The sequence below is a fragment of the Nelumbo nucifera genome, chromosome 7 (genome assembly GCF_055504915.1).
Source record: "Nelumbo nucifera cultivar China Antique chromosome 7, China Antique-T2T, whole genome shotgun sequence".
Lineage (NCBI taxonomy): Eukaryota > Viridiplantae > Streptophyta > Magnoliopsida > Proteales > Nelumbonaceae > Nelumbo > Nelumbo nucifera.
In genome coordinates, this window is record NC_142655.1 from 39,747,992 (window position 1) to 39,756,671 (window position 8,680).

The window sequence follows — 8,680 nt, forward strand, 5'->3', positions numbered from 1 at the left end:
TGCAACAAGTTGAGCCGATAAAGCAGTGGTAGAATCAACATTATAAATTCCAACTCCCTTTTTATTTGTTCTCTCATTGCCCCATTAATATCTATTAGCTGCCATCTCCTCCAAAAGTTCATATGCTTCTTTAAGAGTTTTTCTCATAAGGGTACCACTTGCAGCTGCATCTAACATTGAACGATTAGATTGATTAATGCCACTATAAAAAGTTTGCACTTGCATCCAAACAGGTAGACCATGGTGAGGACACTTCCTAAGCAGTTCCTTAAATCTCTCCCACGACATATAAGGTTTCATTATCAAATTGAGAAAAAGTTGTTATGTCATTCCTTAATTTAGTCGTTTTAGCAGGTGAAAAATACTTAGATAAAAGCTTTTGTGCTAAGTCATCCCATGTAGTAATCAAACCTGTAGAAAGAGAGTGAAGCCAATCTTTTGCTTTATCCCTTAAGGAGAAGGGAAACAACCTAAGTCTAATGGCATCATCACTAACTCCATTGTGCTTAAAAGTATCACATATTTCAAGAAAATTAGCAATATGAGAGTTAGGGTCATAAATGGGGCCAGAAAATTGCACACTCATCTGGATCATCTGAATAATTGCAGGCTTGATTTCAAAATTGTTTACTTACACATTCGGCCTCCTAATGCTTGATGTCGTACCATCCAAAGTAGGTATAGCATAGGAGCTCAATGTCCTTGGATTATTTTGGTCTTAAGCCATCTTGTTCCTTCTCTCCCTTGTTCACTTTTTCAAAGTCCTTTCGATTTCTTGATCAAGGGGAATTAATTCTCCACCACTAGTGTGTGTCATGCACTAGGAACCTACAAAAAAAATTAAAAATTTCCTAAAAAAATTTGTAAAGCAGAATCCAACGAAAATTTAAAATAGAAACAAAAATTTTAAATCCTTACATAAAACAAATATATATTCAATCTAAGGCTAATTTAGGAAGTTTTGATATGCAATAAACTAGTCCCTAGCAACGGCGCCAAAAACTTGTTGTGTGATTTATGCACAGTTAATTCAGGCAAGTGTACCTTAGTCAAATGTGTGTATAATGATGAGAAAAGTGTCGATCCCACAAAGACTAAATGACAATACCAAATCAATTTTAAACTAACCTAAGTTGAACTCGTGAATCAATTGAATGAATAAAAACTAAAAGAATTAATGCAAATCCAAGAACTTAATAAAAACTAAATAGATGGATGGATGCAGGTAGGGTTTAGATTTCATTAAATCAAGGTTATATAAAAACCTATTTAATCCAACTCAAGACCGAAATTACCCTAAGGTATATTAAAGTTATTTACATGTGATGTTGTATTTCCCTAAATTAATTAATAAGCTTTCTCAAGTTATATTAATCCTTTATTAATCAAATTCTACCATCAAATTTCTAAGTACTTGTCAAAAGGTAAAATAAGCATTAAGTTCTTTGGAAACCTCTAATTGTAAAAGGGGATTTGACTCACTAAGCTTCCTTGATTCCCACACATGAGCCAATCATCTTTTGATATCATAGTCTATCATGCGATTTTTATTGCCTAGGGATCTAATTCATAACAATCCTTTGGTCAGTCATGAATGAATCATCAAATCATTAAAAGATTGACTAATTTTTTTAAAGCATTAAGCACAACAATAAAAATTCCTCATGCAAATAATAAAGGTCTTGAATTAAATTAAACAAATAACTATATAATCTTAAGATCAAAATCCATCTAAACCCTAGCTAAGAGAATTTAGCTAGACATCATTAAATTCAACATACATACTCAAGAAAATTAAAGGGGAAATACAACAAGAACACATCAAAGAATGAATAGAATAACAAGAAAACTTTAGCCTTTGGAGGTCGAAGACAAGTACAGCAACTACGCCTTCCTCCCTCTTGGATTCGGATTCTTCCTCTCCTTCTCTAGCATGCTGAATCCGTTTCCTCTTTTCTTCTCTTCCAAATTCTCTCTAAGGATGTGCCCCCTTGCCATGAGTCTATGGTCCTTTTTATAGTGTAGCTTCCTCTCAATTTCTTCTCAATGCAGAATCCTCATTCAACACAAATTAGGTCTCTTAATCTTTATCTCAGTTGAATTCCTATCTCTTCTGAACTGCTAACGGTTAGACCCGAAACTTGTAGCTCGAATTACACTTGGTTAGCGGCAGAATTAGGGTGAGCGATAAACATAAGAGTTGTAGCCTATCTCTTATCTTTAATTATCCATTTGAATCACCTCAACCCGAGTTATAGGAAGAAATTTATTCCCAAAATACGATAACTATATCAAAACAGGAAATTTCCTGATTTTTTTGCATACATATCAAATCCGATTTCAATGGATTCTCTCCTTCATGGCTACATTAAGAAGCATCATTACTACATGGTCCTTCCTCTATGATTATCATGATCAATTAAATGAAACTCCTCCTTAAAATTTCACAATTAAGCTCCAAATTACATTGTAAGACAATTTCATCATAATTAGTGTAGTACCATGCTAATTCTAAAAACATTATTACCAAAATCATCAAGTTAGAGGTATGAAAATATGTACAAATATAGGCTTATCAGTGTAGGACCCTATCATTGATCTATACATCAGACACATGGGTTCAGCCTAGCCTCTGCTACAAGGCTTGGCCGAATTCACTGCTGAACGCAGTGAACCCCTGAGTTCATCAGTATGGGCTCTTAATGGAACCAACATTTACACTAAATGGTCATTGGGTCCAGCCACCTTATGAAGGCCCAAGGACAGTGAGCAGATGCAAGATTAGCCCATCAAGTATTACCCTCTACGGTCTTACACTTAACCTCTCAGCCCATAATGATCAAAACACTACCCGATAAGATAAGACCTCTCCTTCGGCTACAAGGTATAGTGTTGCACTCTCTACTCACATGGATCCTGGGAATTAAAACCTTTTGTAAACAATTTGTGAAACCTTAATATATAAGTATATCTCTATATAAAAATATTTTACAAAATAAATTTCAACAAGTTTGAAATCAACTGTTGGCAGTTTAGGTTTCCATCAGAGAGAATGCATTCCTCGATCATTCACTTTGTTCGACAAAAGGTTTGATTCTATCACTATGATCACCCACTCAGGTGAATTCTCGAACTATCCCAACATACCCAGGTTTTGACCCCCTCTAAAGATCTTACTGATTAGCATATCAAAGATAACCCAATCCAACACCTTGTGCAGTACCATAATTGAGTCTAGGGGTCAAGTGTAACATTCCAGTTTTGACCATCTATCTCCAAGGTCCAAGGAAATACTGGAATTTGGTCCGATTCAGGGTTTTAAGAAAACTCACACTACATGTACCTCAAGTATCACCCTGGCAGCTGAGTCAGCCTTGGAGGGATAAATCTCCCCAGATCTATCCAACAGTTGTGAAGATTCTAAACTAACACGAGTCTCATAAGTGTCCAGTTTAAGGGTATTACACAGAAACACACCAATATAATAAGAATCAAATATGTAGTTTATTAATTTACAACAAATGTCATAATGTACATCAAGTTGATTGGAGATAAGGGCATACACTGTCTAACAGCTCTCACTTGCACTTAGGTCCAATCGAGTACAAGCCGGAGTCCCATACTTTCTACATTTTTTTCAAACACTTTCTGTGTTAATGGCTTAGTCAATGGGTCTGCTACATTCTCCGCTGATGCTACCTTCTGAATCTGGACGTCCCCTCTACCAATAGTGTTGTTACACAATAGTGGTAGGATTCCAAATTCTAAGATGAACCACTTCATCCATAAGCAACCTCACTTGCGGCAATGTACTTGGCCTCAGTTGTGGAATCTGCTGTAGACCTGTGTTTACTGCTCTTCCAGCTAACTGCGTAGGACCCCATCATAAAAATGTAACCAGATGTAGACTTTCTATCATCTAGATCTGACTAGAAATCGGCATTGGTATACCCTAGGATCTGTAGTGAACTACCACCGAATACTAGACAAAACTCTTTTGCCCTTTGAAAGTACTTAAGTATGCTTTTCACAACTGTCCAGTGTTCTTGTCTTGGGTTAGACTGGTATCTACTTACCACACTCACAGCCTGAGCAATGTCTGGCTGAGTGCACAGCATGGCATACATACTGCTCCCTACGGCTGAGGCATAGGGAACCTCTCTCATGCCCTCAATCTCCTCAGTAGTCTTGGGAGACATACCCTTGGAGAAAGCGACTCCATGCCTGAAAGGAACATTTCCTTTCTTGGAGTTCTCCATACTGTATCTTTTGACAATCTTGTCAATGTAAGTAAACTGGGATAATCCTATTATTCTCTTCGATCTAAGTCTATAGAGTCAAAGACCCAAGATGTAAAGAGGCTACTCCAAGATCTTTCATGGAGAATTGCTATGAAAGCCACACTTTCACCGTAGTTAACATCCCTACATTATTCCCAATGAGTAGAATGTCATCTACATACAGAACCAAGAATGTAACCTATCTCCCATTATCTTTCTGTAAGCACATGGCTCATCCGGATTCTGCTCAAAGTCAAACTGTTTGACAATAGAGTCAAACTGGATGTTCTAGCTCCTAGAACCTTTCTTAAGTTCATATATGGATTGATTAAATTTACACACCATGTATTCCTAATTTGTAGCAATGAATCCTTGCAGTTGTTGCATGTAAATATCTTCAGTAAGATCTCTGTTCAGGAATGCGGTTATGACATCATTTTGCCAAATCTCGTAGTCATGGTGTGCTGCTACAGTTAGCAAAATCCTAATGGATTTAAGCATGGCCACGGGCAAAATAGTTTCCTCATAATCGAATCCCTATTTCTGAGTGTACCCTTTTTCCACAAGACGAGCCTTGTAGGTCTCAACCTTACCATCGGGGCCCTTCTTCCTCTTATAGATCCATTTGCAATCAATTGCTTTCACCCTAGGGGGTGGATCTACTAGAGTTCAAACTCCATTGGTCTCCATTGAATCCATCTCAGCTCTCATGGCATCTACCCACTTCAAGGAATCTATGTCCAACATAGCTTTCATATAAGTCATGGGATCCTCATCACTAATCGTGGCTTCTATCAATTAACTTTCTTGATCATAGTCGTAACAAACTGGAGGCCTAAATACCCGCATAGACCTTCTAGGTTGGTTATTATCTGAAGCTTGTGGGACATCTCCCACTACCCCTGAGCTCTCCTCATCAATAACTTTCTGATGATGATTGTTCAAGATGTAATCCTCTTCCAAAGGAACATGAATCAAATATGTACTTTATTCATTTACAATAAATTCATAATGTACATCATTATGATTGGAACTAAGGGCATACAACTGTCTAACAACTCCCACTTGCACTTAGGTCCAATCTAGTACAAGCCGGAGTCTCATACTTTCCTCGTGTTTCATAAACACTTTCTGTGTCAGTGGCATAGTCAACGGGTCTGCCACATTCTCCGCTAATGCTACCTTTTAACATCAATCTCCCGTAGGTCCAGTGTTGTCACACAACAGTGGAATGGGTGATGTGCTGAATTCTAAATTCAGGAATGAACACCTTCATTCATAAGGCAGCCTCACTTACGGCAATGTGTTCGGCTTCGGTTGTGGAGTCTGCCGTGGACCCCTGTTTGCTGCTTTTCCAACAAACAGCACACGATCCCATCGTGAAAACATACCCAGATGTAAATTTCTATCATCTGGATCTGATTGGAAATCAGCATCAGTATGCCCCTGGATTTGTAGTGAGCTACCATCGAATACCAGATAAAACTCATTTGTCCTTCGAAGGTACTTGAGTATGTTTTTCACAGCAGTCCAGTGCTCCTGCTCTGTGTTGGCTTGGAATCTACTTACCACACTCACTGCCTGAGCAATGTTAGGACGAGTGCACAGTATGGCATACATGATGCTCCTTACAGTTGAGGCATAGAGAACGTCTTTCATGCCCTCAATCTCCTCAGAGGTCTTGGGAGACATCTTCTTGGAGAGAGTGACCACATGCCTAAAAGGAACATTTCCTTTCTTGGAGTTCTCCATGCTGTATCTTTTGACTATTTTGTCAACGTAAGTAGATTGGGATAATCCTATTATCCGCTTCGATCTATCTCTATAGAGTCGAAGACCCAGTATATAGAAGGCTTCTCCAAGATCTTTCATGGAGAATTGTTGTGAAAACCATACTTTCACCATAGTTAACATTCCTACATCATTCCCAATGAGTAGAATGCCATCTACATACAGAACTAAGAAAGTAACCTTATCCTCACTGGTCTTCCTGTAAACACAGGGCTCATTCAGATTTTGCTTGAAGTCAAACAATTTGATAGCAGAGTCAAAACGGATGTTCCAACTCCTAGAATCTTGCTTAAGTCCATTAATGGATCTATTAAGTTTACATAACATGTGTTCCTGACTTGCAACAATGAAGCCTTGCAGCTGCTGCATATAGATATTTTCAGTAAGATCTCCATTCAGGAATGCAGTTTTGACATCCAATTGCCAAATCTCATAATCATGGTATGCTGCTACAACTAGCAGGATCCTAATGGATTTAAGCATGGCCACAGACGAAAAGGTTTCCTCATAATCGATGCTCTCTTTCTAAGTGTACCCTTTCGCCACCAAACGAGCTTCGAAGGTCTCAACCTTTTCATTGGGGCCCTTCTTCCTCTTGTAAATCCACTTATAACCAATTGCTTTTACCTCGGAGGGCGGATCTACTAGAGTCCAAACTCCATTAGTCTCCATTGAGTCCATCTCAGCTCTCATGGCCTCCACCCACTTCTGGGAATCTATGTCCAACATAGCTTCCGCATAAGTTACGGGATCCTCCTCACTAGTCAAGGTTTCCACCAGGTAACTATCCTGGTCATAACCATAACGAACTAGTAGCCTGGATACCCGAGTGGATCTTCTAGGTTGGTCACTACTTGGAACTTGTGGAACATCTCCCACTGCTCCTGAGCTCTCCTCATCAAGAACAACTTCCTGACGATGGGTGTCCAGGATGTAATTGGTTTTGAAGAATTATGCATTTCGGCTACCGAACACCTTCTGCTTACTTGGGTCATAGAACAGGTAACACACAGAGCCTTTTGGGTAGTCTATGAATAGGCAACGGCTGGTCTTGGATTCCAACTTGTTTGCACTCGTTCTTTTAACATGTGCTGGACAACCCCAAATCCTCGAGTGTCTGACACTTGGTTTCTTTCCGGTCCAAAGTTCATATGGAGTGTTCGAAACCGATTTGGTTGAAACCTGATTCAGCACGTAAATCGCAGTCTCTAATGCGTAACCCCAAAGGGATGTGGGTAACTCTGAGGGTATGAGAAGTAACCAGACCATATCAAATAAGGTCCTTTTCCTCCTCTCTGAAACACCGTTAAGTTGTGGTGTAGCAAGTGGAGCCAATTGTGATACTATCCCATTTTCCTTCAAGTAGTCCCTGAATTCGTCAAAGAGATACTTGCCACCTCGATCTGATCGAAGGGCTTTAATTTCTCTCCCCAACTGTTTCTCGACCTCTTGTATGTACTCTTTGAACTTTTCAAAGGATTCAGACTTATGTCTCATTAGGTATACGTAACCATATCGTGAGAAATCATCTGTAAAGATGATGAAATACACGTGTTGATTGCGTGTCCAAACACTCAGGGGACCACATACATCAGTATGTATAAGATCAAGTGTGTTTGTACATCTTTCAGGCTTACCGTTAAATGGCCGTTTCGTCATCTTGCCTTGTAGGCAAGGCTCACAAGTGGGAAGATCTTCTACTGTTAGAAAATCCAAAGGACCCTCCTTTACCAACCTTGTGATTTGGTCAACACCGATATAGCCAAGTCGGTAATGCCACAGGCACGTGGAATTAACTGTATCACGGACTCTTTTCTTGGGAATTTCAGTCAACGTAGTTTCGGTTATGTTAGTTTCTAGAGAAGGATGTAGAACATAGAGACCGTTCTCTAGTTCCCCGTATGCGATGAATCTGTTGTTTCTTTTAATAGTAATCGTATTAGTAAAGAAGACAGAATAACCATCCACACACAGTTTTGATACAGAAATCAAATTTCTTCTTAAATTTTATACATAAAGGCAATTTTTCAGTACAATTGTTCATTCTCTAAAAATTAACTCCACGGTTCCTATGGCCGCGGCTGCAACACTTGCAAAAGTCCCCAAGTAGAGTGTAACTTCTCCTTTACTTAGCCTTCTGCTCACCTTGAACCCCTGCAGTGAGTTACACGCATGAATTGAAGCCCCGAAGTCAATACACTAGGACACAGAAGCTACCAATAAATTGGTTTCTATAACACAAGATTTGAAATTACCTTTCTTGGATTCCAGGTAGGCATGACAGTTCCTTTTCCAGTGGTCGGTCTTCTTGCAGAAGTGACAGGCATCTGATGCTTTGTCTTTCTTCTTTTTCTTACCCTTAGTGGCTTTCTTCTGAGGCTTCTATGCCTTCCACTTTCTCTTGCCTGTCTTGCTAGCTTCAACAAGCATAGCTATAGGCTCATCCTTTTTAATCAGTTCTTTTGCTCGTTGCAACATATTGCTGAGCTCTTGTAATAATTCATGATGAACAGATTAAAGGCATAGCTATAGGCTCATCCTTCAACAAGCATAGCTATAGGCATCTGTAAGCTGACATTCAGCTTGTTCATGTTATAATTCATGATGAA

General features: G+C 39.1%; 1 non-coding gene across 1 annotated transcript; it reads left to right on the forward strand.

The window, feature by feature from the left end:
* The first annotated feature begins 235 nt into the window (after positions 1 to 235).
* Positions 236 to 340, forward strand: LOC148790387 (small nucleolar RNA R71). Its single transcript, XR_016078960.1, has one exon. It is a non-coding gene; the product is annotated as a small nucleolar RNA R71 (small nucleolar RNA).
* The last annotated feature ends 8,340 nt before the right edge of the window (positions 341 to 8,680 follow it).